Source organism: Peromyscus maniculatus, chromosome 14 (genome assembly GCF_049852395.1).
Source record: "Peromyscus maniculatus bairdii isolate BWxNUB_F1_BW_parent chromosome 14, HU_Pman_BW_mat_3.1, whole genome shotgun sequence".
In the NCBI taxonomy this organism is placed as follows: Eukaryota; Metazoa; Chordata; class Mammalia; order Rodentia; family Cricetidae; genus Peromyscus; species Peromyscus maniculatus.
Genome location: NC_134865.1, coordinates 37815654 through 37843321, shown reverse-complemented (window position 1 = coordinate 37843321; position 27668 = coordinate 37815654). Strand labels below are relative to the sequence as shown.

Below are 27668 nucleotides of genomic sequence, written 5' to 3'. Positions count from 1 at the left end.
CCCACAGCAGACAGTGGTCTAGACGGCCTTAGCTCCCACAGCAGACAGTGATCTACACTGCCTTAGCTCCCACAGCAGACAGTGGTCTACACTGCCTTAGCTCCACAGCAGACAGTGGTCTACACTGCCTTAGCTCCACAGCAGACAGTGGTCTACACTGCCTTAGCTCCCACAGCTGACAGACAGTGGTCTACACTGCCTTAGCTCCACAGCAGACAGTGGTCTACACTGCCTTAGCTCCCACAGCAGACAGTGGTCTAGACGGCCTTAGCTCCCACAGCTGACAGTGGTCTAGACGGCCTTAGCTCCCACCTCAGTGGAGCTGGACTTACAGCCAATGGGAAGCCGAGGCTGCGTGGGCTGGAGGCCGCTCACTGTGCACCTGTTATGTTCTGTGTACAAGGGATACAATGTGGCCTTCAGTTGCTTCTCAGTGACCCAGTGTACAGACTTGCAAAGTGCTAAGAATAAGAAAAGAAATAACCCAGTATGAGTTTCCACACTAGGAAATAATTTTGACAAGCAATATAATCTATTTTGTGTCAATAAAGAAATAAGTGTTTGCTGTTTGGGTATATAAAGAGCTAAGCCATCAAAACAATATTGTAAATGTGTTTCCACAGAAGTACAGGAAACTACAGAGAATAGGAAGCTGCCTCCTCCTCCACCCTGTCATTCTCCAGCATCTGGCCGGGCAAACTGCTTCTCTCGAGTGTGACTGTCTCTCTTTCCATCGACAGCACCATCCCACCCAAACTAAACAAAACAGTGGGGAGACTTACCAGAGTCTTATGCCAATTGTTTCTGATTCTGAAACTCTATAGTAGTAATGTTCTCCATGTTTTACAGCCACCTGGGTAGGTTTTAAAAATTACAGTGCCAGGGCTGTAATTTTTAAAACCTACCAGAAGGCTGGGCATTCACTGGCTGTTCTTCCAGAAGACCTGGTTTGATTCTTAGCACTCACAAGGCAGCTCAGTGTTCACAAGTCCATTCCCAGAGGATCCAATGCCCTCGATAGAACATGAACAAGATTTAAAGGATTTTCTTTGTTTTGTTCTGTTTTGGTTTGTAATGAAGTCTTAGTATATAGCACAAGCTGGGCTTGAACTCAGGATTTTGCCTTTGCCTCCCAAATTTTAAGTTCATGATCAGTGGCTGCATTATACCAATAGGCCTATGTCTCATGAGACTTTCTCAGCAGAAAAGCTTTATTATTCTTTTTAAGGACAGACAAACTACACCCAAAGCCTTAACTTACAGATAGTAAGGTACAGGACACAGTAGGGAAATGCTGTGCTTAAGAAGCATACACTGGCCGGGCGGTGGTGGTGCACGCCTTTAGTCCCAGAACTCAGGAGGCAGAGCCAGGCGGATCTCTGTGAGTTTGAGGCCAGCCTGGGCTACCAAGTGAGTCCCAGGAAAGGCACAAAGCTACACAGAGAAACCCTGTCTCGAACCCCCCCCTCCCAAAAAAAAAGCATACACTGGGGCTGGAGAGATGGCTCAGTGGTTAAGAGCACTGGCTGCTCTTCCAGAGGACCCAAGTTCAATTCCCAGCAACCACATGGTGATTCATAACCATCTATAGTAAGACCTGGTGCCCTCTGTGGAGTGCAGGGACACATGCAGGCAGAACACCATATACATAATAAATAAATCTTTAAAAGAAGGAGGAGGAGGAGGAGAAGGAGGAGGAGGAGGAGGAGGAGGAGGAGGAGGAGGAGGAGGAGGAGAAGGAGAAGGAGAAGGAGAAGGAGAAGGAGAAGGAGAAGCACACAGTGTTATGGTATGACACTGAGCTCCTTGGTGGCCTGGATGAGGTGGAGGGGATAGGGTGCAGAAAAGCAAGATGGCAGCTGTGCTCCCAAGTGCTAGAGCTGCAGACTGAAGGTAAGGCTGCCCGGCCTGCCCTGTGGGAGGGGATGGCTGGTGTTTCCCCCAGGACTTGGGCTGTGCTGCACAGAGCCACTTAGAACTCAGTGGATCTCTGCAGACCTTGGCAGTGTCTTGCAGCAGAGTTCTCTGAACTGGCTCTACGGTTCACTGGAAAGGACATTCACCATCAAGTCCATAGAGGTGGCTGACCACATTGTTGAACAGAATAAAATGAAAATCCACTTTGTCATCTATCCAACACTAGACCTCCTGGGCCATGACATCATGGGCTGCCTGAATGGCCTCTTTCTTTCCAAAGCACTCTGTCTTCAGGGGTATGTTCTCCATTTCAGCAAGAGACTGTTTCAGGACTGATCCATCCTTAAATCCCAGCTTGTCTTGACTATTGGCCACTGCATGGATCATCCCAATGTTCCCAACGGTCTGCTTCAAGAAGTAAGCTTTAAAACTCTTTGTCTTGTTGTTGTTGTTTCTTATGGACATTTCTATTTTTACAAAAAAAATAACTTAGTTTGCATTTTACAGCATTTCCAGTGGGTCATAGTGTGCTTTTCTGGGACCTAATGGGGTCAGAGCAGCATGTACCTTCCCAGTTAGAGCAACAGGCTGGGCCCATACCACCACCCTGCTGCTTCTATCTAGATTTGAGCATCTAAGGCCATGAACCATGGCATATTTGAAGGAGAACAGTACCACAATGCCCTGAAAGTCACTCCATATTAATCTCACAGGGATTTATGCCCCTCTCCTCTGCATTCCTGTACATCCTTTGAAAGTCACTAAAGTGTGGGGCACACCCAGCTGTACTTCCTGAAGTGCACATGTCCAGTGAAGAGACTTCCCCATGTGTCTGTACACCACACTCCATCAGTGTTGTGACATGGCCCATCCAGTGGCCACTGCCCTCAGGAGCTGGCTTGGAAGATCCTGCTCTCCTGCCGGCTCACATGAAGGTGGATGACCAACACTTGCTGCTCTGGCACATGGGTGACATCCTGGATGAAGCCTCGAATGACAGAGTCAGTGTCAAGAAGGACATTGGGCAGACAGCGCATGTGGGTCCTGGCCACTCTGCCAATTCTCCAGCTTACACTGGAAGCCTGTGGCCTTCCTACTGATGTCCTATGGATGCCCAGTTGGGGTGTTGCCTCTACAGATAGGCCACCCTGCTCTAGGCTGAAGCGCTGCGCCTGACCAGGCTCAGCACCAATATCCCACATCAATAGCGCCAGTTCTCATTTTTTTTCCAAATATTGCCCCTGCAGAAGTCCCTGAAAAGCTTTAATGCACAGTCAGGTTCCTGGCAGGTGAGGCGGTGTTGGGCTGTATGTTAACAGTGAGCGTCCCAGTTGAGTACATCGACTCCACAAAGCCTGTTGAGTAGAGCAAGTACATCTGCTCAACCTCCTTGCTGTGTGACTTCCAGGTCAGCCCACCCTCCTTCCAGATGCACAGGTCGCTGGAGTACTGCTTGCTTGTGCTGCCCAGCAGCACTGGGGGTGGGGCGGACCTGACCAAGGCCACTGCTGCCTGACAGTTGGGGCCAAGTCTGTCCAGCGCACCTCAGCACCCACTGAGTAGGCTCTTGAGCCACTGGGGTTGGCGTGATTCCCTGTGCGCTCTGATTACAGCAGCCCACCCCAGCTTGTCCCTGGCTGCCCAAGCTGCAACCAGAGCTCCTTGGCTCAGGCAGTTCAGGGGGGTAAAGTCACAGAGAAGCAGGGTAGATTGCAGGCACAGGCGACCCAGCCAGGGAGAAGATGGAAGAGACACAGACAGAACTCCTGGAGACACTGGACAAGTGGGAAATGATCCTGGAGGAGGCTGGGCGAGTCCTGTAGACATGTATATACAGGAGAAAGACAGTCTTAGTGACACTAGGTCCAAGGGTGTGCAAAAAATGGGGGCCAGACTATCGAAGTCTATGAAACTAGAAGCAAACTTTATTTCAGAAAAAAAAAATCATCCCAGGGAGGAGGGGGGCTGCTATGGGATGGTCTGTATGTCAAATTGCTCTGATTGGTCAATAAATAAAACACTGATTGGCCAGTGGCCAGGCAGGAAGTACAGGCGGGACTAACAGAGAGGAGAATTGAGAGAACAGGAAGGCAGAGGGAGACACTGCCAGCTGCCGCCATGACAAGCAGCATGTGAAGATGCCGGTAAGCCTCGAGCCACATGGCAAGGTATAGATTTATAGAAATGGATTAATATAAGATATAAGAACAGTTAGCAAGAAGCCTGCCACAGCCATACAGTTTGTAAGCAATATAAGTCTCTGTGTTTACTTGGTTGGGTCTGAGAGGCTGTGGGACTGGCAGGTGACAGATTTGTCCTGACTGTGGGCCAGGCAGGAAAACTCTAGCTACAGGAGGCTGGGGAGAGGGGAGCGTACCAGTTAACTAGGACTAAGCCAGAGTTCGGGCTTCTGAAACTATGGCAAATGGGGGGGGGAGGGAGGATTCAAACCCCTTTTTATAGTAAGAAGCAAGCATTAGGCAGGGACAAAAAATTTTTTTATAATTTTGAAGTTAAACTTTTAGAGACAAATTGCATTTTAGGATTTATAATTTTGTAAACAAGGTTTTAGAAGGTTCCAGCTAACTGATGTTTGCAGTCTTCTCTGACAGAGCTAACTGATGTTTGTTCAAAACAAACTTTTCCTGATTTTCCGCAACTTTTCCTAATTTCTGACATTGCTGACATTGGGGTCATTTATGTATACTATCATATCATCTGCAAATAGTGAGTTTGATTTCTTTTCCAATTTGTATCCCTTTGATCTCCTTTTGTTGTCTTATTGCTCTAGCTAGAACTTCTAGTACTATATTGAATAAATATGGGGAGAGTGGACAGCCTTGTCTTGTTCCTGATTTTAGTGGTATCACTTTGAGTTTCTCTCCATTTAATTTGGTGTTGGCTGTTGGCTTGCTATAAATTGCCTTTATTATGTTTAGGAATGTTCCTTGTATAACTGATCTCTCTAAGACCTTTATCATGAAGGGGTGTTGGATTTTGTCAAAGGCTTTTTCAGCATCTAATGAGATGATCATGTAGTTTTTTTCTTTCAGTTTGTTTATATGGTGTATTACATCGACAGATTTTCATATGTTGAACCATCCTTGCATCCCTGGGATGAATCCTACTTGGTTGTGATGGACAATTGTTTTGATGTATTCTTGGATTCGGTTTGCCATATTTTGCTGAGTATTTTTGCATCAATGTTCATGAGGGAGCCTGGTCTGTAATTCTCTTTCTTTGTTGCGTCTTTGTGTGGTTTGGGTATCAGGGTAATAGTAGCCTCATAAAAAGAGTTTGGTAGTGTTTCTGTTTCTATTGTGTGAAACAATTTGAAGAGTATTGGTACTAGTTCTTCTTTGAAAGTCTGGTAGAATTCTGCACTGAAACCATCTGGTCCTGGGCTTTTTTTGGTTGGAAGACTTTTGATGACTGTTTCTATTTCTTTAGGGGTTATTGGTCTATTTAAATGGTTTATCTGGTCTTGATTTAATTTTGGTATGTGGTATCTATCCAAAAAATTGTCCATTTCTTCCAGATTTTCCATTTTTGTGGAGTACAGGGTTTTGAAGTATGATCTGATGATTCTCTGGATTTCCTCATTGTCTGTCTCCCTTTTCATTTCTGATTTTGTTACTTTGGGTGTTCTCTCTTTGCCTTTTGGTTAATTTGGCTAGGGGTTTGTCTATCTTGTTTTTTTTTTCAAAGAACCAACTCTTTGTTTCATTAATTTTTTGTATTGTTCTCTTGGTTTCTATTTTATTGATTTCAGCCCTCAATTTGATTATTTCCTGGCGTCTATTTCTCCTGGGTGAGTTTGCTTCTTTTTGTTCTAGAGCTTTCAGTTGTGCTGTTAATTCATTGGTATGGGATTGCTCTATCTTCTTTATGTGTGCATTTAGAGCTATGAATTTTCCTCTTAACACTGCTTTCATAGTGTCCCATAAGTTTGGGTATGTTGTACTTTCATTTTCATTGAATTCTAGGAAATCTTTAATTTCTTTATTTCTTCCTTAACCCATTGATGTTTCAGGTGGGCATTATTCAGTTTCCATGAGATTGTAGGCTTTCTATAATTTTTGTTGTTGTTGAAGTCTAACTTTAAGGCATGGTGGTCTGATAAGATACAGGAGGTTATTCCAATTTTTTGGTATCTGTTGAGATTTGTTTTGTGACCAAGCATGTGGTCAGTTTTTGAGAAGGTTCCATGGGGTACTGAGAAGAATGTATATTCTTTTGTGTTAGGATGGAATGTTCTGTAGATATCTATTAAGTCCATTTGAGTCATAACATCTGTTAGGTCCTTTATTTCTTTGTTAAGTTTCAGTCTGATAGATCTGTCTTTTGGTGAGAGTGGTGTGTTGAAATATCCCACTACTAATGTGTGGGGTTTGATGTGCGTTTTAAGTTTTAGTAATGTTTCTTTTATGAATGTGGGTGTTTTTGTATTTGGGCATAAATGTTCAGAATTGAGACTTCATCTTGGTGGATTTTTCCTGTGATAAATATGTGATGTCCATCCTGATCTCTTTTGATTGATTTTAGTTTGAAGTCTATTTTATTAGATATTAGGATAGTTACACCAGCTTGTTTCTTAGGTCCATTTGCTTGGAAAGCCTTTTCCCAGCCCTTTACTCTGAGGTAGTGTCTGTCTTTGAAGTTAAGGTGTGTTTCTTGTATGCAGCAGATGGATGGATCCTGTTTTCTTATCCATTCTGTTAGTCTGTGTCTTTTTATAGGTGAGTTGAGAACATTGATATTGATGGATATTAATGACCAGTGATTGTTAATTCCTGTTATTTTTTGTGGTTGTGTTGTGTTGTCCTTCTTTGGTGTTTGTTGGTGTGGGATTATCTATTGCCTGAGTTTTCATGGGTGTGTTTAGCTTCTTTGGATTGGATTTTTTCCCTTCTCGTGCTTTCTGTAGGGCTGGGTTTGTGGATAGGTATTGATTAAATCTGGTTTTATCATGGAATATTTTGTTTACTCCGTCTATGATGATTGAGAGTTTTGCTGGGTATAATAGTCTGGGTTGGCATCCGTGGTCTCTTACTATCTGCATAGTTAGTCCTGCATAGTCCAGGACCTTCTAGCTTTCATAGTCTCTATTGAGAAGTCTGGTGTTATTCTGATGGGTTTGCCTTTATATGTTACTTGGTCTTTTTCCTTTGCGGCTCTTAATATTTTTGCTTTGTTCTGTGTGTATAGTGTTTTGATTATTATGTGGCGAGGGTACTTTTTTTTTGGATCCAGCCTATTTGGTGTTCTGTAAGCTTCTTGTATCTTCATAGGTATTTCTTTCTTTAGGTTAGGAAAGTTTTCTTCTATGATTTTGTTGAATATATTTTCTGTGCCTTTGAGTTGGTATTCTCCTTCTCTCTTCTTCTATTCTTATTCTTAGGTTTGGTCTTTTCATGGTATCCCAAATTTCTTGGAGGTTTTGTGTTACGACTTTTTTGTTTTTAGTGTTTTCTTTGGCTGACAAACCTATTTTCTCTATTGTGTCTTCAGTGTCAGAGATTCTCTGTTCCATCTCTTGCATTCAGTTGGTTATGCTTGTTTCTGTAGTTCTTGTTCGTTTAGTCAGGATTTCTATTTCCAGCATTCCCTCAGTTTGTGTTTTCTTTATTGTCTCAATTTCAACGTCCAGATCTTAAATTGTTTCCTTCATCTGTTTAATTACTTTTCCTTGGCTTTCTTTGATTTCTTCCAATTTTTTGTTTGTTTTTTTCTTCCATTTCTTTAAGGGAATTTTTATTTCTTCTCTAATGGTGTTTTTCATTTCCTCTTTAAGGGAATTTTTTTATTTCCTCTTTAAGGGCCTCTATCATCTTCTTAAAGTCATTTTTAGGGTTGATTTCTTCTGTTTCTTCTGTCTTGGTATGTTCAGGTCTTGCAGGTGTAGAATCACTACATTCTGATGTTGCCATATAGGTCTTTATGTTGTTGCCTGTATTTTTGCACTGGCGTCTACTCGTTTCTTCCTCTGCTTGGTGCAGGCGGTGTCTGTGTCTGAAGGTGCCTCTCTTGTTCTAATTTTTAGTCTTGGTTCACTAGGAGTTCTTGGTTAAATTGGTGCTGTTGGGCTCTGTTTCTTTGGGAGCAGCTTAGTCAAATCAGTGTTAGTGGGTTCTGTCTTTGGGAGCAGTTGTTCCCAGTTGGTGCAGGGTGTGCTTATGGTTTCAGTGGTTGTTAGGTTCATAGGGGTTAGTATTTTTTATTTTTTTTTATTTTTTATGCATTTATTTTTTGGTGGGGAAGCAGGGAAAGGTAGCTGTCTGGTCTTTGAGACTCCAATGGGTAGGGCCTAGGGGCTAGGGACCTGATCTGTCAGTCTAGAGATGGGAGCTTACCTGATCTCAGTCAGTGAAGTATATACTTACGATTCTGGTGATCTGGTTTGGTGGCTGGGCAGTGCCTTCTTCTGTGTTCTCAGGTCATGTTTTGTTCATTGTCAACTCCCCAGCTGATCTTGTTTCCTCAGACTTTAAACTGTAGGGTTCTGAATCCTCTCCTGGATGGATTTCAGCTGAGCAGGGTAGTCTCACCAACACCTCCAAGTTGCTGGGTTTCGCAGGATCAGCAGCTGGGTCCTGGTTGGTCTCAGACAGAGTGTTCAGATCCGTTCTGGTTCTGTCCCACGGAGATGGCTCCTTCCCCGATGTTGGGATTAAAGGCATCCCTGTTCCAAGCTCTTGATTAAGAGCTTGTTTTCACTAACTCTTCGGTGGGTAATAGCCCAGTTTCTGGTCTTTATGGCAACTGTGTTTTGGCTGCCGCCTGCCGCCACGCCTGCCTACCTCTCTCTCCTCATATTAATAAAACTCTTGTTAGTGGATTCTGTTGTGTCTCGTGACTGTTCCTCGCAGGGTAAGAGCGCCACTAAAAACCAACACCCTACCCTCTGCCACACCTCAGAGCTCCCCCATGCCCCCAACACCTCCCTGTGACAGCCAGGCTACCACTCCCTCCAAAGACTCCATGGAGAAGAGAGCAAGAGACACTCAATTCTTCTCCCAGGGTGGACAAAGTGGGCAGGAGGAGATGATGTATGTAGCCAACAACAATGATGGGGAAGGGTGGGCCACCAGGATCACCCCAAAAAGTGCCTTTCCTTGGCTGGCCCAGGAGAAAGCAAAGGCAGATATTTCCCTTCCCTTTTCTCTGTCCTCATGAGGGTGTCCAAGACTTCTCCTATGAAGCTGGAGCTATTTGGGCCATCTGACAAAGAGAGGACAACCTCGTCCAGGAACTTAACCTTTGCTGACAACTCTGTGACCCCCCCCCCAAGTTCTCATTACCACACCCATAATTCTCACTCAGGAAAATAGAAAAGGACACAGCCCAAGAAAAAGGAATGCATATTGGTTTTGCTGAGATGGCTTCTCAACACATAGCCTAACCGTGAACTCAAAACCATCTTGCCTCAGCTTCCTGAGTGCTGGGAACATGAGTGTGTGTGTGCCATCACTTACAGCTGGACAAATGAGTCAATCTGCATAGAGATAAGCACTGCTGATAGTCTGAGGCACATTTATCTAAGGTCTTAATGTGAAAATTAAATCCTTTTGTTAAAAATAAAAGATTTACATATTATATATATAACATATATATGAAATCTTTCAAAGATAAACCCCATCTCCTGTCACAAATAGGAAGGGCTTGGCATCCAGGTGTGCCAGTAGCTGAGCCCGCCTACATCTTACACTCTTCTCCACAAAGGTTTACTATCTCTGTGGTAGGAAATGACGCTGTGCCTCTTAGCTAGTTCTCAGATGTCTGCATGGGAGAATTAGAGAGGCGGCTCACCCCATAGATGTTTGTAAAAAAGTGTGTATGTGTGGTGCCTTACAGTACTTTCTAGCTGCTTTATGCTTCTTTCAAGACTAAAGAAGATGGGTGCTGGGAGGAGGGGTAGAATGGGGGGGGGCAACATTTTTTATTTTATTTATTTATTATTTATTTATTTTTGAGACTGGGTTTCTCTGTGTATCCCTGGCTGACCTGGAACTTGCTTGGTAGCCCAGGCTGGCCTCGAACTCACAAAGATCCACCTGCCTCTGTCTCCTGAGTGCTGGGATTAAAGGCATGTGCCACCATGCCTGGCTGGGTAATATTTTTTATAGAAACAAAAGTAACATTAATTTTGCAGACTCTGTCCATCTTAGCCAGGTTGCATTAATCAGTGTCATGAGTCTCTAGGGAACTGATTCAAGTCCTTTCAGATTCTGTTGTATTTGCCAATACTCTCCCAAAATACATGTGCTGTTTTCATATTGTTCAGCTGCAACTTGTGAAAGCTACTTCTTCCATTTTCAAAAATAGGTTGAAAGCTACTTTTTAAATTAAAGTATATATTTTCTCAAAAAAAAAAAAAAATCCTTGGGCCTGGGGATCCCTTCTGAGTCTTGGAGTCTCCTGGTCACAGCAGCTGCTCCTCCACCCGCTGACAGGGTGGCCTGCTGGGGCCCCCCTGCAGCTGCTGGAGCACACACAGGCTAGGCTCCTCCAGGACATGGTCGTTCATGAGGAACTGGGTAGTATTTTAGCGTGCAAGGGGCCGGCCTTTGGCAAATGTCTCCTCGATGACCCAGGAGGCTCTCTGGCTCTGCCCCCACACTGAGGCTGCTTCCTACCCTGTTCAGCTCCAACTAGGGCCAGCAGCACCGCTTGAGCTTTGATAACCACTAAGGGCCAGCCCCCTCTCCCCCCACTGGACAGTTCCCTGGGCTCTGGGTTTGAGAAGCCCTATGGTTACGGCCTGAGCCACTGTGAGCTGGGCAATACCTTCACCCTCTGAGTGCATCTCCTGTCCTGGTGGCAGAAGCAAGGGAACACCAACAACATGAGGCTCAGGGACTACGTGGGGCTCTGCAGACCGTCGGAGATCTCCTCCTCTCCCAGGGCTGCTGGTGACTGTCTCACAGTTGGTGTGGTTCAGAGTGGCCCTCTTCCCCTCTCTGAAGCCTTGAACTAGTGCCACCACTTGCTGCAGGAGCAGCAGCTCTGGCCAGACCACTCAGGCACCAAGACTGGGCTGAGGGAGCAGGGGAACGGCCTGGCACAGCAGTGCCTGCGAGGCAGCAGGTTTCTCTGCTGACACAATAAGCCAGATCAAGCTGAACTGAAAAAGAAAAAGACCAGGGTGATTAGAGCAAGGCAATCCCCAGGTGAGTCCTCCAACCCCAGAGATCAGGGGCAGAGAAGTCACGGGGCCGAAGTAAAGGTGAGGGGTGATGGAGTGTCCTCCGCACACTGAGTTTGTGCCCATGTGTGGTCAAAAGTTGACTGCGTTAGGCGGGGTCTTGGGCTACTAGCAATCTCAGGGAAGGAGCCACTGCTGCCCCCAAGAATGTGGAACTGGGCTTTTTGATACCTTTTCTTTGTTGGGGATTCTCTGAGAGGGTGGGGTTCGGAGAGAGAGGAGTGGGGCTTTCTGGATCAAGCCGGAGTGAGCTGCAGTTCCAGCTGAACACGAGGGGTTGTGGTTGTAATTATCTTTCAAAGATGGCTGGGCATTTCTATTGCTTTTAATGGAGGCAAACCCTTAAGCAGCACATTCTAAGTTTGATCTGAACAAACTACAAGGGGATGTAGCTAGAAGCTTTCCTGTGTCCTGCCTGGCCCTGTCAGGATAAATCTCTCTTACCTGGCAGTTCCACAGCCACTCGGACCCAAGCAAACACACAGAGGCTGATATAAATTATAACTGCATGGCCATGGCTCAAGCTTTTTGCTAGCTAGCTCTTACATCTTAAGTTAGCCCATAACTACTCATCTGCGTATCGCCACATGTTCCATGGCTTTACCTGTGTCCCATTACATGTTGCTCCTTGGGTGGCTGGCTGGTGTATCTCTCCTTCTCTAGCCTTCTTCCTGTTTCTCTCTTTGAATTTCCTGCCTGCCTCTAAGCTGCCTTGCCATAGGCCAAACGGCTTTATTTCTCAACCAATCAGAACAACACATATTCACAGCATCCAGAAAGACATTCCCCCATCAAGGGGGTAAATGAATACTCTGAGAGTAGGAAGGTAAAACACAACACATAGCTTAACTCTCAGGCCTTCTGGGGGTGCACAGGGAGTGAGGAGTCTGACCAGAGGGAGCCACATCATCAAGGGACACAGTGACCTGATTTCAGGCTTGATTCAGCAACTATTTACCATACAATCTCACATTAACTCAGGAGACATTCTAATCTGAAAGGTAGACTTTCATAAAGGATGACCTTCCTGGAAGTCGACTAATATCACAGGATATTAACAAAGGAGGAGGAAGAAGTGTAGAAAATGTCACAGGGATTTCTTCTCTTGAGGAACCTTGATTCTGGGCTCTTAGGATTTTTTTTAGTACTTAACTGTTTGAAATGTCACCTCTTGTGGGATGTTTTTCTGGTACTTTATTGTTTGTAGGTGTCTGAACTCTGCTAACTTTCCTGTCCTACACAGATAAACATTGTTAATTTGAAAGGAAATCAGTTACTCTTTCTACAAGAAAGCAGGGAGGATTCAGTATCAAAATGTTACTAGTGTTATTATGCGGTGCTGTTCACTGTGCGAGGAAAGTCACAGGCACAAGAAAACCCACAATAAGAGTTGACTATGGGAAGGGGAACACAAGGGTGTGCTCAGGCCTATTGAAAGACTGTGCAGGAAGGGTGTGTGTGCGTGTGCGTGTGTGTGTGTGTGTGTGTGTGTGTGTGTGTGTGATCCGCTTTTATGGATTTCCCCACACATGCACATATGGGTTTACATAGCTACACCACACATGTGCATAGATTGTGTGATCACGCTGCATGTGAATCACGTGACCATGCAGCGCACTGATCATGTGGGACGTAAGGCCCTGGAGTGACTGAGCGTCTTGCCAGCACATGTACAATCATGGAGGAGTGGCTAGGAATCCTATCAACTAGTCACTTGTAACTCCTACCTAGTGAGCATTCCCTCTGTGTCCTGGGCCACTAATTACTTCTCAGTTGTCCTTACAGCCACTGCTGATACAGGCTCCTGAACATTTACATTAAAAAACATATGATGGGACTGGAGAGATGACTCAATAAGAGTACTTACTGCCCTAGCAAAGGACCCAGGTTCAGTTACCTGAATCCACATGGATGGTCACAACCATCTGTGACGCCTATTACCTAACACCGTCTTGGCTTCTGGGGACATATATATACACACACACACACACACACACACACACACACACACACACACACACACACAAATTTAAATAAATAATAAACTTTAACACGGACAAAAATCATCTATGACTTAGGATAGTTTAAAACACTGGGCACTGGTCCTCAGGTCTGCAAGATGGCTCATCTGTAAAATGCCTGCAGTTTAAGCACAGGAATTCTGAAAAGGAGCCAGGCAGTGAGTTCACACACATCTGCAATCCTTTCGCAGCCAGGGTCGATCCCTGTGGCTTGCTGGCCCTCCAGTCTATAAGATCTACTGAGTCCCTAATTAGGTGAGACTCTTTCTCTGTCTCTGTCTCTCTCTGTCTCTGTCTGTGTGTGTGTGTGTGTCTCTTTCTCTCTGTCTCTCTCTTTCTCTGTCTCCCCTGCCACTGTCTGGTTTTTTAAGACAGGGTTTCTCTATGTAGCTAGCCCTGGCTGTCCTGGAACTCACTTTGTTGACTAGGCTGGCCTTGAACTCAAGTAGATCCTCCTGCCTTTGCCTCCTGAGTGTTGGGACTAAAAGTATGCAGAAAAAGCTCAGGCAGAGAGTGGTAGAGGGGAAAAACCCCGACATTGGCCTCTTGTCCCAACATGCACACACATACACCATCACTCATACACTCACGCCCACAGAAATGTAAAAATAAAACCACAATGGCTCTCCAATGTGTTAATCTTCTAAAAACAATTAAAATTTAGCAAAATAAAAGAAATTCTGTTAGCAGAGTCCTAGGCTTTGCTCAAGAAGTATTTGGCATGGGGGCACATCCATACAATCCTAGCATTCTAAAGGCTGAGGCAAGAGGATTGCTGCCTGGAGTACATAAATCTGTCTGACAAAAAGTGAGAAAGAGAGGGAGAGAAGGATAGAGCAAAAGAGGGAGGGAGAGGGACAAGAGGGAGGGAGAGGAGAGAGAACGTGCATTCGTGTGTGTACACACATGCATGTATATGTGTGTTTGTGTTTGGGGAAACAGGGAAAAGGTAATTTCTAGAGCTGTAACTTTGCACAATGGTACAAAATCTTTAAATCATTTCTTGTTCTTCTGATTTCTGCCCACTTGTGGAAAAATCAAGGCTTCTAGTATCTTTGGACATGGGAAGTGAGCCCGGAGAACAGAACATAAGGAGCACCACCCCTCCAAATTTTCTGCATGTTAAGGTCATGGGATCAGCTCAAAGGGAAGAGGGCAACCTAGCATTGGGGCTGTTCTCTAACCTGCACATGATTCTGAGGAGGAGTGCTGTGAAGCTGAGCATGGGTAAAAAGGCATTGGACATAAGGAGAGCCCCTTTTGAGAGCTTATCTCTGGCCAGCACCTACCTTCATTTTACCCCGAAGATAGAAAGCCAAGTAAAAACAAGAAAAGAAAATTGCAAGTACTCATCTAAACCTGCAAATCAAAACCTCAACTACATTTCCTTAGCACTACAGCAGTGTGAGATTATTTAGTCCCTGGTAAATGTTCGATCATAAGAACCAAGGGATATTGTGAAGATATACACAGACAGATAAGACAAGCAAATTGGGAAATGGACATAGGCATATTTTTCCTAGCATTAAAGACTGACCCCGGATTTTACATATACCAGGCACTCTGCCACTAAAACACATCCTTAGCCAGAAATGAACCCCCCCTGCCATGTGTGTGTGTGTGTGTGTGTGTGTGTGTGTGTGTGTTTGTGGTGTATGCTTCTGTATGCAAACAAACTCAAGTGCACACATGTGGAGGTCAGAAGTTGACATCATGTCATCTTTCATCCAACACTCTCCACAGTATTTTTTGAGACAATGCTCAAAGGTCACCATTTCAGCTAGACTGGCCACCTGACAAGCTTCCTGGATCCTTCTGCCTCTGTCCACCAGTGCTGGAGTTATAGGTGTGCATCACTTTGCCTGGCCTTCTTCTCAGATCCTTTACCTAAGGAGCCTTCTCCTAGTCCTTGAATGAATATTCTTTATTTTTTTAAAGATTTATTTATTTATTATGTATACAGTGTTCTGTTTGCATGTATCCCTGCAGGCCAGAAGAGGGCACCAGATCTCATTACAGATGGTTGTGAGCCACCATGTGGGTGCTGGGAATTGAACTCAGGAGCTCTGGAAGAACAGCCAATGTTCTTAACCTCTGAGCCATCTCTCCAGCCTTGAATGAATATTCTCAACTAATCAGAAAAGAGCAATTCTGAATTAAAGTCAAGTACAGGCTAACAACGTGTCTGGCTGACCTCATCTCCCTTTATGGCACTCTAGACACATAAAAGAATGACCATGTGCCTTAGTTGGTTTCTATTGCTGTGAAGAGACATCATGGCCATGGCAACCCTTACAAAGGAAAACATTCTGTTGGGGCTGGCTTACAGTCTCAGAGGCTTAGTCCATTATTTCATGGCAGCACGCAGGCAGGCATGGTGCTAGAGAAGGAGCTAAGAGTTCCACATCAGGATCCATAGGCAGCAGAAGCAACTGTGTCACTCAGCATGGTTTGAACATATGAGACCTCAAAGCCTGCCTCCACAGTGACACACTTCCTCCAACAAGGCCACACCTCCTAACAGTGCCACTCCCTATAGTCAAGCATTCAAACTCATGAATCTATGGAACCATACCTATTCAAACCACCATACCATGTGAACAAGTGGCCCAGACACCAAGTCTTAAGGGAGCAAACACATCTCTGAAACAGATTGGAAACCTGCCATCATGCCTTACATCTAACATATGGAGTAAAGTTACCCTCTTCCTGCTGGGCTAGCTCTGTCCCCACCCAGAATAAACATTTGCTAGGTATTTGAAGAGCTAAGTCAACAAGCCTGCTTGGAACACCTAGCTTCATTTGGGACATCTTTCATACCAAGAGCAGAGAAAACAGCCTGCTTTTAAGGGAGAAAATTTATCTTTCTCTCCTTTATCCTGTAGAATGAGGTCAGTGTCCTAGGGCTAGCTACTCTGGGTGAAGAACAGAAAGCAATGGGATGAAACAACCTTTTCAATGTAGCTATTGCTGTTTCCATATTCCATATGAATCTTGAGAGAAATTATGGAATTTTTCTGAGTTCACACAGGAATTCAAGCCTGGCTCTGCTGCCCCCGCTCCTACTCATAAGGGGTGTGTCGTGTCCCCACTGCTATCCTGTGGGGACATGGGGATGATATGCTGACAGTGCTGGCTCAGTCGTCTCCACAGCATGAACTAAGCCCACCTGGGATCAGCAGTCTTGTTGGGAAAGCCAGCCTTTCCCCTGGCTGTAGCTGATAATCGGGAAAAGGCCCAAGATACACAGTGCTGACATCCTCCACCACTTACAGCCTCAGTAGAAATAGACCATAGCTTTGGTTCCTTAACTGCCATTCAGAGGGAGCAGATGAGCACCCAGAAGTGGCTCCTGTGGGACTTTCCCTTCCTATTAGAGAGATAGCCTGACAATTTCCCTTCCCTCCTCTCCCAAGGACTCCCCGGGCTGTCTCATCCTATGTGGTGGGGCAGATGATGCCCCACTTATCAGCCTTCTCTCTCCAATGTTCTCTGTGAAGTAATGCTAAAGCAGCCCTAGACACTGCTTCCTGACTCCCACCTCACCCCACTTTGTAGCTGGAAGTTTTCCTGGTCCCACCCAGCTCACAGCTGCTCAGACCCAAATAAACACACAGAAGTTTATATTAATGAAAACTGGCCTAATGGCTCAGGCTTCTTGCTAACTAGATCTTACACTTAAATTAACCCATAGTTCTTATTTATGTCTAGCCATGTGGCTTGGTACCTTTTCCCAGTTCTGCCTTCATGTCTTGCTTCTCATGGCGGTGGCGGCTGGCAGCGTCTCCTGACTCAGCCTTCTACTTCCCAGAATTCTCTTCTCTGCTTGTCCCGCCTATACTATACTTCCTGCCTGGCTACCAGCCAATCAGCGTTTTATTTATCAATCAATCAGAGCAACACATTCACAGCACACAGAGAGACACCCTGCACCACTTGCCACTCGCGTCTTGGCTCTGAGTGGGCATAGTCCCAATGAAGCATCAGCTTCAGTTTCCTCCAGAATGCACACTATTTACACGTGTAAGATTTTACATCATTGTTCTTAATATTTCCTAAGCGCCTGTGAACCTAGCATACGGAAAAAAAACTATATCCTCAATATACCCTTCATTTAGCCATATGGCCCTACATCTTATTTTCTACCCAAGGAAACCATCATCTGGAATTCCTTCACTTTAAAAAATATATAGCATTGCATTTATATGCATTCCTAAAATGTATCCTTTTTATATTCATTGTTTAAAATCTATGTATGAATTTGGGATATTTACTTTTTTCACTTAGTGTTTACTGCTTAATTGCTAAGCACAGCCACACTTGTGAGTTAGTGCAACTCATTTATTTTACTGCCTTGTAATATTTAGTTGTACAAATGGAGCACAGTGTACCCTTTTTCCTGCTTATGGGCATTTTCTTTGTTTTCAGGTTTTTGTAGCATGGATGGTATAGCTGTAGCCATTCTTTTACATCTCTCCTTGTCACATCTGTCACTCTCTCTTAGGCCCATCCTCCCATTGTTGGATCTCCATTCTCACATCTGTCACTCTCTCTTGGGCCCACCTCTCATTTCTGAGTCACATGTAAATGAATGCTTGGCTTTAGGAGATAATGACTAACTGTTCCCCAAATTGCTTACACAAATCCATGCCTTTTCTATCACACTGAGTGCTCTCTAAAGTCCAATTGCATTGTCCCACTTGTTCTGACAACCGCCAAAATTGAGAACTGTTGGTTGAAAATATGTCACATTTCCTCTGGATGTCTGGACAGGTAGTACTGAGGCTCTCGGGCTGAATCTATGTAGGCCATCTGACTTCCAGAGCTGCACCAGGCCTGAAGGTGCAGGCGGAAGGAACTGGCCCATGCCTTAGAAAAGAACACCATGTGCAACCTGAGTAGTCTCAGGCTTCCAGTTTCTTTTCTTTTCTTTTTTTTTTTTAAAGATCTATTTCTTTTTATTTTATGTGTATTGTATTGTTGCAAGGTAAGCCCACCAGAGACCACATGGACACATAAAGCCAAGAAGAAAGTCTTTATTGCCAGCTGGCAGCTTCATGGGGAACTTATCCAAATCACGCAGCCCTGAGCCTTAAAGCCCTTTTGTCTTTTATGCACAAACACCACACCCTGGCTGTCACCCTTCAGTTAGCAAGAAACAGAACAAAAGAAGCCAAGAAGAAAGGTTGGTAGTACATTTAGGGACTGTCCTGGAACTGTGGACTGGGTTTCTGATGGGTTAGGTTTTGTTCCTGCCTTGTCAGATGCTGGGCCTGTGTGCTGGGTTCTAAGGTCAGAACAGTGCCTCTAACAGGCGTCAGTTGTGCTAAGGTCTGAAGGCCTGTTCCAGTAGGAGTGTTTGGTCTGCATACCCTGTGTGTGCAGCACCACATGCATGCATAGTGGCTGCAGGGGCCAGAAGAGGTCATCAGGTCCCCGGAAGCTAACGATAATGTTGTGGAATATTATTTTAAAATGTGCTACATTTGTTTATGCTGTGGAACATTTGTTTAATGATGCAAAGATGTGTTGCATTCTTTTATGTTGCTTTGTTTAACTTTGTAAAGTTGTGCTGCTTTGCCTGCCTAAAACACCTGACTGGTCTAATAAAGGGCTGAATGGCCAACAGCAAGGCAGGAGAGAGAAATAGGCAGGGCTGGCATGCAGAGAAAATTAATAGGAGGAGAAATCTAGGGAAAAGAGAGAAGAGGGAGGGGCGAGAAAAGGAGAAGGAGAGGAGGACACCAAGGGCCAGCCACTCAGCCACCCAGCCATCCACGGAGTAAGAAGGAAAGAAAAATATATAGAATAAAGAAAGGTAAAAAGCCCAGTGGCAAAACATAGTTAAAGAGAAATGGGATAATTTAAGTTAGAAAAGCTGGCTAGAAACAAGCCAAGCTAAGGCCAGACATTCATAAATAAGAATAAGTCTCCATGTATTTATTTGAGAGCTGGGTGGTGGGTCCTCAAAGGAAAAAAAAAAAAAACTACAGTTACAGATGGTTGAATCACCATGTGGATGCTGGGAATTGAACCAGGTCCTCTGCAAGAACAACAAGGGGTCTTAACCACTAAGCCATCTCTCTACCTGATTCATACATGCATACATACATACATATATATATATATATATATATATATATATATATGGAAATGTGTGTATATATACATACACATACATTTCCCCTGCAGGTGAATTAGACAACTCAGGCTAACATTAGAAAACATAAGAAGGCTTCAGAAAGATGGACAGGCATATACCAATCTTGAAGTTAATCAAAGGTACATCATTTCAAGCCTCCCCCTCCCCCCGCCCCCCAGTATTGGTCTACTAGCACTGTAAATGTTCTGAGAAGCTCAGGCTCCCCTGACTAGGACATTCATTCTTTGGTGAGTCACAGACACATTCACCTTTTCCAATAGCTGGTGCCCTGTCCTCCAAACAAAGCTCTCTTACAATGGATAAAAGTGTCTGTGGAGAGCCTTTCCTCACTCAGCCCTTATCCTTTCCAGTACTGCTGACCTCTACTTGGCTTCATCTCCAAGTTGGCTCCTCTTATAAGCAGCAAGATTGCTTCTAGCTGTTTCAGACCTCTAGAGATTGACTATGAGCCCACAGAAAAAGGTACTTTTCTGAAGAGCTAATAAAACTCCAAATATTTCTGTCAGTTCAACTCATTTACATGACCTTCCATAAACCAGTGTTCCTAGTGGGACAAAATATGCAGATTAACTGAGCATACCACATACTCAAGCCTAAGTCAGATCACAAAGTAGGAATACTTTGGGATGTGAGGAGAAGGGAATATTTTGCCCTCAAAGGGATGCTGGGCAGATATAAAACTGTGCTACTAAGAGACCTGGAGAACACAGTCTTATCTTCCTTTATTTCTCTTTTCGCTAGCAGGTATAAGCCAAAACATATTTTATACTGATTCTCAGTATTCTATTTCTAGCATAACTATCATTTTAATAGATACAAGTCACACCAAGTGTGGTATCATTTGCTTGCAATCCTAGCACTAGGGAAATAAAGCAAGATCCTGAGTTCAAGGCTAGCCTGGGCTATATAAGGAGGCCAATACTCAATAAATGGATCTCAAATCCAATAAAACAAACAAAAACTGTTATCTATCTGACTTCATCTTGTAAGGCTTAGTAATTACATGCTTTCATAAAAGGATGTTTGGGGCAGTGTTTTCAGCTATCACAGTACATATGCACTATTCCTTAACACCAAATAGCATCATATCTTAAGGGCATAATTTACAGTTTTGTGTACTGGCTTCCCACACTTTAGCCATCCTGGCAAGAGAGGAGTATTTTAAAAATGATATTATGCTATCAAAACTTCAAATAATTCAAATTTCCCCAGGAAACTTGTAGTAGGCTGAAGCTATTGTACCAGCCAGAGGACAAACTTGCCTCCCCATGTAAGCCTTTTACGTAGTTCTGACAACATATGAGATGCCATTAGGATCGACACAATCAGGGATGGGTTAGTAATGGGAGGAGCCACACCTTGACCAGGACCACTTAGTTCCCCATACCTCTTGCCCTTATTTACATCTAAACCTTCGGTCAAGAGTCTGAGGATCAACTAGATGTTGGATGTGTCAGAGAACCTCTTTCTTTGTTCCTCTTTTCAGTGTGGCCACATTAAAGAATCCCCTTTCTCTATTTTCCGAATTACTTGTCTTTTTAGATAGCATATTGGAGACAACTGGTGGCTGAGTCTCCAGAGCCCAGGCTTTAACCCTAAAAACTCAGATAATAGCACTTCACTCTTAGCTTGGGAGCCATTTTGGACTTTTCCCCTCTCTTGAGTTATTGATCAACAGCTGATGAAGCTTTCCAATTCATTTTCTTGTTATTTTTTTTTCACAGGGCCTGGTCATATTCCTTCTGCCTCTCCCTCCTTGTCACTAGCTGCTCCATAACCAACTACTTTTCTTTCTTTTACCTAGAGTTCTTGATGCTGAAATGTTGGAAAATGTAGCAGAAGCATAGGCATGGTGCTAGGTTGCGAATGACAAACGGAAGTTAGGTCTCAAAAATCAAACCACACAGGCAGCTCCATGTGGAGGACGTAGAGTCCGTAGAATTTCAAAGGGCCTGAAAAGTCACAGGATTATTCCTAAGAACCTCCCACGTCATAGCATTGAATCATATACATTGTGAAGACTGCAGCCCTCATTAACTCAACTGTTTTACCACAGATTTGTTGAGGATGAGGATGATCAAATTATAGATCAGGAAACAGTGTTTTCTATTCTCCCTTGTGGTCATCACTACTTGACAATGTTTTCATTGTTTTTATTATTATTGGCCCACTTCTTCCTTTTGGATGTAAACTCTTGGAGAGCAAGGATGATGTTGTGTTTCTCCTTGTACAATCAGGGCTTGTGGCGCCTGGTGTGCATGAACGGTTGTAAAGACTGCAAAGCAGGTCTGGGGCACCCGGTCTCTTCACAGACGGCCGGCAACCACTTTCACTGCCTGTGCTAAGTTTGCCTTAGTTTTGCTGCTTTCCTTCCTCAGCATCGAACAAACTCTAGCAAGTTCCTAGGAATTCAGCAGCTCTCATGTTGTTTCATGGCAGCCCAAAGCTTCACCCTGTAGTTAAACCTACCTTCCTTGGATTGTGTCCCAGACTCTAAGATTCTACCTCAGACTCTTTGTACACTCACATGAAAACTTCCATTAGTCTTGCTGCCAAAAAAAAGAAAACCATATGGTTTTCTCTCATACTGTAATAGACCATTTAATGTAATAAACCTCCAGGGTGTTTGTATTTTAAAACATGGGACTGTTAGCCTATGATGGCATTTCAGGGTTTAAGTGACAATACAGTACAATAGATAGATGATAAATGGATGTATGAAGGAAGGGGAGAGACAGAGAGAAGAGAGATAGAGACAGAGACAGACACACACACACACAGAGAGAGAGAGAGAGAGAGAGAGAGAGAGAGAGAGAGAGAGAGAGAGAGAGAGAGAGAGAGAGAGAGAGAGAGAGAGAGAGAATTGCCACAGATGGGTGGTGGGTGCTCCAACCTTTCCTTATTCTTCCAGGCTTCATCATAAAGATGCTCACCTGCTTTGATCATAAAGTTAAGGTCATGTTAGAAGACTGAAAACAACAGTGAAGAGAAACAAGAACCCAGAGAAGTTTAAATACAAATAATGAAAACCCTGCTTTCTATCCAAGGGAAAATAATACAAACCAAACAAACTGCTTAAAAAACTGAAGACCAATTCACTTAGCTTATAAGAAAATTACAAATGATTATTGCTTTAAAGGTAGACTGGGGGGAGGCTGCCAAGTGTGGTTTCAAACGCTGTAATCAGAGCACTCAGGAAACTAAAACAAGAAGACTGAGAGTTTAAGGCCAGACTAGGCCACACTGGAAACCTGCCTCAAAATTGCAGAGTACATGCTTAGCATGGAGATGCCCTAGGCTATACCTTGAACACCACACAAAAAAGCAAAAGGTTGAAGTGTAAAAGATGTACAGCTACAAACACAACAAATGGTCAGAGCAGGTTACCCCGAGGGTTCCTTTAAATGGCCATCTCCTCAAGCACATTCATAATTAAATCTAATTGATTTATAATTAGTTTTCTAGAAACCCAGGTAGTATGTGGAGTATTTTCTTCTGCTGCCTAAAGCAATTACATACAAACTTCCATTGTATTCTGTCATTGGTATTTGTATTTTCCTGGCAAGTTTCCACATTGTCATTTCTGTATGTCCCCTCTTCACATGTTCCAAGAGGATTCTGCTGCTGCTGCTGCTGCTGCTGCTGCTATTATAGACATCTGTGGCTGAAGAAGCCAACATGGAAAGTGATCACTTTTGGTGGTCTATTCTTAGTAAATGCTGTGATACCATTCTGAAGATCATGGTGATTCTAATACAAATTCTATGGAGTCAGAATCAGGAGGGCAGGCTATTCTCCAGTCCCATCTGCAGACACAGAAGTCGGGATCCTAAGGCTATCCTGTCCCACAGGCCTAAAACAAAGGACTTTGTCCACCCAATTCACTGTCCTGGAAAGCTATTACACTCCGTGTTCTCCCTGGCAGGAACCCGGTTCTCTGTGGAATGGCAAACAGGAGAAGCAAACCATTCTTAAAAACTGGTTCATGCTGCTTCTCACCTAATTTCAGAGAAAGCCTTCCATATAGTGCAATATTAAACTTTAAAACTCTGTTGAAGCCTTCAGGGGCGATGCTGTCTGTCTAAAGAGAATAAAATGTGGAAGTCCTCTAGTAATGATTTCTCAGATAAGTTGCTTCAAACTGGTTTCTACACTCTTCATACTGCTGCATCTTACCAGTGCAGGCAGCCTGCTGAGCTCACTGCCCTGGGGAATGACTCTGGGAGCAGCCTAGACATTTGTCTTCATTCTCTGGTCCTGATTTATTATCAGAAATATTCAATCGGTGTTAACTGATATATGCAAAATTGGTGGGAAACAAATACCCTCATTACATAGACAATGTAAGCCAAAGAAAATTAAATAGTAATGTTCTGGGAAAGCCTGCACAAGTGACAAATCCAGTCAGGACCCAATGGTTTATGCATTTCAACCTCATGCTTTTGGTGTGTGTGATATCATGCTGCTGCTGCTAACTTGGCTGTCTGCTCTTGGCCATTCTTACCACATGGGGCCTGAGAGCTCTTTACCAACAGGTTTAGAACACTCTAGTTACTGTGCACATACCAACTAAGGATCTTTCCCTTTCATGTTCTACACTCCTGTCCAAGTGATCTTCTAAACTAAGAGCTCCCCATGTTACTCAGCATTGTTAGAACCTAACCTTCTGTGGAGTAACACTGCAGACATGTACACTGGTGTGTATGGCTGGTCCTCTAACAATGTTCCCTATCCCCGCCTGCCACACATGGACGACTCTGACCCTGTATAAGATGTTCCTCTTTCAATCACTATGCTCTATCATGGCCTCCTACCTAGGGAAGCCCTGCACATCTCTGATAGATCTTTAGTGCAAGTCACTTCTTGTATGAATCCTTTTCTGAGATTCTTTCTTCCCTTTGAGCCTTGGTTTCCAGGTCATCAAGACATGAATCATAATTCTTATCCTTTTTTTTTTTAACTCAAGTGTCACATGAAACATGACTGAAAGTTCTCCAAAATGTGTAAAATAATACTATACAAAAGTCAACTTTTATTTATACAATAAACCCTTTCTCTTTAGAAACTTTAATATTTGTGATTATAAAATTAGCACCTACAAATTAGAACAGTTCTCCTACTTATTCATTGCTTCAGTATAATCCCAGCTTGAAACGTGCTGAGAACTAAGCTCAATTCCAACACAAACAGAAGGGATAGAACTGGATTAACACAGAAACCATCAGAATGACTTTGCTTGTGTGATGTTCAGTCATGGCATTTTATTTTCTTTGCTTTCTAAAATTCTAGTCTCAAGTTTTATATTTCTCTCATCAAAAGAAGAGTCTTCATTATAACTCCCTCTGCCTAATAAAGTATGATCTCCTCACATAGCTTTTTGTTTTAACACTAAGTCTTTGTTGCTTTTTGGCTATCCAATTTGCACATTGATACACCTACTCTTTCTGGGACACAGTGACAGTAAGAGGCTACATTTGCTCAGTTCTTTTGCAGTACCAGGAACTCCTTTATCATCATCATCATCTTTATTTATTTGGGGAGGGGCTCAAGTGCCACGGTCCTGTGGAGGTCAGAAGACAGCCTCTGGGAGCTGTTTTCTTCTTCTAGCACTTGGTTCCAGAGCTCTAACTCAGGCTGTCCGGCTGTCACTGAGCCATCCCACCAGCAACCCTCTCACACACTCCTTTAACTGATCTCTGATTATGAAATTCAAATCTTACTACAACTCTCATTTCCTTTCTGTCAAGTAGGAATGAGGCCATGAAAACCTCTAAGCTCCCACTGACAGGCACGACAGACAGAGTTTAGCTTAACCACTCAATTGCACCACTGTTCTAGAGGACTGAAGAAATGTAAAGGACTCACCAGAGGCCCACAATTAGACTAGGGGCAGAAAGGGGCAAGGCTGTGCGAGCATATGTCAAAATGGAGAAACAGATCATAAACACAATATTGGAACCAGAAACAGAGGTCCAAGAAGGGTCGGTGCTGGGAAGCGGAGGCAGGAAGATCGGCAGTTCAAGGCCAACCTAGACTACTCAGTAAGTTAAAGTCCATTAGCTGATGGCTACCGGGGGTGAAGGTAATCTGCCATGCACTGCATTCTTCCCGTGCACTTTGTTTTCTTTGCAACAGAATGGAAAATAATTTTGTCTTACTCACTTCCCTACACTACTGAACATACCTTTAAGAAAGGTCTCCTAAGATTAAGTGTAGTTTCCTGGGTTGATCAGAGCAGTAAAGGAACATTAGTGGACTACAGATGGGGTTTAAAGATTTCTACAGTTTAGTCAACAATAATATATCACTATTAAGTTTATTTTTAATTAATTTTTTCCTGAGACAGAATCTCCTGTAGTACAGGCTGACACTGAACTTCTAATCTTCCTATCTCCATCTCCCAAGTGTTTGGAGTGCAGGTGTGCCACCATGCTCAGCTAATTAAAAACACTTTTTTTGACAAATGTATGGTGGTTATAGAGAGTGTTAACCTTAGAGAAAACTGGTTAAAAAGTATATAGAACTGTATTTTGAAACTTTTCTGTATGCCAACTATTACTTTAAAATGGAAAGTTTATGGAGCTGGAGAAATGGCTGTGGTAAGAGCACTTAGTGCTCTTGCAGGGGCCTGGGCTGGGTTCCCAGCTTCCACATGTAAGTTCACCACCATCTGTAACTCCAGTTCCAAGGGATCTGACACCCTCTTCTGACCTCCATGGTCACCAAGCATTCATCCAGGCAAAACACTCACACAAACAAAATCAAACAAAATAAATCTAAAAGAAATATTAAATTTTACAAATTAAAATGTAAATTTAAAATTGCAAGTTTATTTTAAAAAGGCTTTAATTTAATTATTTTGAGATTTACCAAGTTGCCTCAGTTAGGGTTTGTATTGCTGGGAGAACACACCATGACCAAAATCAACTATGAGAGGAAAAGGTTTATTTCACTTACAGTTCTATAGTATAGTTTATCATTAGAGGAAGTCAGGACAGAATGTCAAATGGCAGAAACCTGGAGGCAGGAGCTGATGTAGGGGCCATGGAGGAGTGCTGCTTATCCTGGCCTGCTCATGGCTTGCTCTGCTTGCTTTCTTACAGTATCCAGGACTGCCAGTCCTGGGATGGCACTGCCAATAGGAAGCACAATCAAGAAAACAGAAGTCAGGAATAGTGGAGCACATCTTTAATCCCAGAACTCGGGAGGCAGAGGCAGGAGGATCTCTGTAAGTGTGAGGCCAGTCTGGGCTACACATCCTGAGTTCCAGGAGACCCTGTCTCATTCTTCACCCCAAGCCCCCAAAATGAAAAGAAAATGCATCATAGGCTTGTTCTTAGGCCAATCTAGCTTCTTAACTGAGGTTTCTCTTCCAAATGACTCCAGCTTGTGTCAAGCTGACATAAAACTATCCAAGCTGACATAAAACAATTAAATGCATGCAGTTATTTTTCTAAAATTATTGTGGAATCCACTAAAGGAAAAAGTATTTGTATACATAAACAAAACTCGGGTGGGTTTTGAACTTGATGTTAATGCATTCAAAGCTGCTGTGGAACAATCCTTTTCTACACTATGAATATGTCTTACTCTTCATTGGTCAATAAAAAGCTGACAGGCTGGTAGCTGGGCAGGAAGGTAGGCAGGAAAGCCAAACTGAGAATGATGGGAAGAAGGAGGACAGAGTCAGGAGACACCAGCCAGCCAGCCACTGAGGAAGCAGAACATGTAAAAAAAAAGAAAAAAGAAAGAAAGAAAAAGAAAAAGAGGGAATAAGCCACGAGCCACATGGCAATACATAGATTAATAGAAATGGGTTAATTTAAATGTAAGAGTTAACTAGTAAGAAGCCTGAGCTATCGGCCGAGCATTTGTAATTAATATAATCCTGAGTGATTATTTGGAACTGGGAGGTTGGGATAGGGAAACATCCATTTACATAAAATACTTTTTTTAGGAAAAAAAAGTATTAGTTGGGAATTAATTACAAAGATTCATTTTGCCAGTAAGGTACCAGAAATTTTGTATACCCATCAAGAAAAACAAAAGTATATTCTAGCTACCCAATGATACAATTTCCGTCTAAATGTACCATCCTTTCCGGCCTCTGAACACCTCTAAATCCCAGTGTCACCATCTAGCAAATGTTTTGTAAACAGCGTAGAGAAAGCAAAACAGTGACAAGGTATTTAGCATCTATATAGATCTATGACACTACTTTAGAGGGGGAATTCGGCATTACAAGCATTGTTTCTATAACTGCCCTCATAAAGGAGAAATGGGCCAGTAGTTAAGAGTTCTTACTGCTCTTGCGAGAGACCTAGGTTTGGTTCTTAGCACCCATATGGCAGCTCACAGCCAT

At 43.5% G+C, this 27668-nt stretch overlaps 1 pseudogene; it reads right to left on the bottom strand.

The window, feature by feature from the left end:
- Window positions 1-1750: 1750 nt before the first annotated feature.
- Window positions 1751-10444, bottom strand: LOC102924265 (meteorin-like protein pseudogene; annotated as a pseudogene).
- Between the last annotated feature and the right edge of the window lie 17224 nt (window positions 10445-27668).